This window comes from Montipora capricornis, chromosome 4, assembly GCF_036669925.1.
Source record: "Montipora capricornis isolate CH-2021 chromosome 4, ASM3666992v2, whole genome shotgun sequence".
Lineage (NCBI taxonomy): Eukaryota > Metazoa > Cnidaria > Anthozoa > Scleractinia > Acroporidae > Montipora > Montipora capricornis.
In genome coordinates, this window is record NC_090886.1 from 946,601 (window position 1) to 949,100 (window position 2,500).

The window sequence follows — 2,500 nt, forward strand, 5'->3', positions numbered from 1 at the left end:
TCGGCTATCAGTCTATGGCCTTTAACGAATGAAAAAAGTTAGCGCGCGGATGAAAATATATACGAAATGAAGTGCGAAAAAATTTTTTAAAAATAGAATACAAAAAATGTGTGAAAAAAGCTAAGAAATAAAATGTAGATGAAGTCTAATTACAGTAAAATGGATTATTGTCTAGGCAACGGTTTTGAGTTGTTATCCGCGTCAATGGTTTTAGCTGTGTGCCAAGATTCTAGTGTTTCGAACGCGGTAATTGCCTTTGTCAATAACACAAGCATTATCAAGGTCAATGGAGTGATTATTTAGCCACGCATGGTTAGCAACATTTGAGCCCTTTGTAGTTTTTCAAGTTTCGTTGATGTTCCTTTTTACCGGTTTGGAATAATCTTCCTGTTTCTCCTACGTCGTTCCAAGAACAGTCTTTACATGGGATTTTGTAAACAACGTCACGGTGGAGATCCGAAGGTTGTCGGTACTTTGGTACTTTTTCAACGGTTTGTTGGCGACGCGGATTTCAGACATTTCATGGTTACGGAGTTTCGGTTAGGCCACTGATGTAAGGGAGGCATGCATACTTTCTCCGGATGGTTGCGCAAAACGCATGCGCAATAACAATAGTAAAAGGCACTGTCTCGTTCCCAGAGTCTTCGTTCCCCTTGACCAGCGGGTCGGGAAACGTGCGACTCTGGCATAATGTTTCGAATGACAAGATTCTTGTCATGAGCACCATTGCGCAGGCGTAACGCAAAAATGACGAAGAGAGTGGAGGATTTGTTTCAGAATGGCATGCAATTTTCTTTAGCAAAATTAGGATATCACAACCTAGAACTGAAAAAGGAACAACATAATGTGAGTGAAGCGACAACATATCTATGTGCTAAATGTGTTAGCAACGGGCTGTGTTATCAAGTGTTGCCTGGGATTTTCGATTAAAATTTGTGTAGTGTGGAGGTGTAATGCAGATCAGGGCCGTTTATACGAGAGAAAATAAGCCACGGCTTACTGAAGACGCGAAAACACCGTCTAAATGGTACAAAATCGAAGATCACGGCTTACTCCATCCGCAGCTAGCTCAAGCCAAGCTTATCCTGGCCTAGGGGTTTGGGGCTGTGCTTATCCTGGCCGCGGCTTACCTTGGACGTGAAAGTGTTTGTATAAATGCACTCAAGCGTTGGAGAGTTAGGACAATATGCGAGTCATGCGTACCAATATGGCGAGGCATGCGAGTCACACAGTTACTGAAAGCTAATCGTTTTAAAATGGGTTCTTAGACCTAATAACTGTTTCTCAGCACTATTTGAAATGGTTGCTTAGAATTAAATGCGAAATTCACATGGCTCGAGGATTGTCCAGCCCCAGCGTTGGACGCGGCCTGCTCAAGCCGTGGACGGCTCCTGCGTATGCACTTATCTTGTTAATATAGCACAGACTTCCTTTTTGCTCCAGTCCATTCCCCTGAGAAAAATGGCTAGCGCAAGGAACGAATCACGTATTAGTGAAAAAAAAAAAAAATCAGCGAAAAAGAGAATCAGTGGAGTGCCCCGGAAGAGAAACAGCTTCTCACTATTTGTAGTGGTATTGAAATTGCTAAGCAACTTAATTGCGTCACTTCAGCCAGTGTAAGTTCTGCAGCACACCCTAAGTGCTCGTTTATTCACTGGATCGATACTGGATTACATATAAAACTTTAGAGGTTTTATCAAACATTTGCCAGCATTAAGTTGTATGCGGGTACATACGGAGGCAACATGGATTAAACCTGTAGAAAACTGAGAGATGATCAAGACTAACCTTGTTCCCAGGATGTCTCTTCTCTGCTTTCCTTCTCCTCTACAACAAAGTTGGCAGAGAAGAGATACCCTGAGGACAAGGTTGGATAAAGACCTTTTGTCGGTTTCTGAAAGGTGTAATAACTCTATTCCAGGGATAAATGTGCCTTATTCCAGGAATACTTTTATCCCCGGAATAAATTCTGTTCAGTTAGAATAGCAGATTTATCTCTGGAGTAACTGTTATATAAGGTATAATTTATTCCTCCTTCCAGGAACCCGCCCCTGTTGTCGGTTGTTCAAAAGGTGGATAGCGCTACCCACAAGGGGCCGGTTGCTCGAAGGCTGGTTAACGCTAACCGTTGGTTAATTTTAAGGGGCCCGTTTCTCAAAAGTCCCGAAAACTGTTCGGTCCCGAAAAGCCATTTGTGAAACTATCAACCGCTTGTTCTGGAAAGCCGATCTTTTAACATGATTTCAAGGTAACAAAAAGAAAAATAACTGTGAAGTTTGACGACTTAAATCCTCTCCGTTCTTGAGATAAAAAGGGAATTGTGACACCCGAAAACAGCGCGTAAAGTTTCGGGACTTTCTAGAAACGGGCCCCAGGGAGTCCCGAAAACTTTTCGGGCCCGAAAAGCCATCTGTGAAATTGCCAACCACTTGTTTTGGAAAGCCAATCCTTTAACATGCTTTCAAGGTAACAAAAAGAAAATTAACTGTGAAGTTTGACA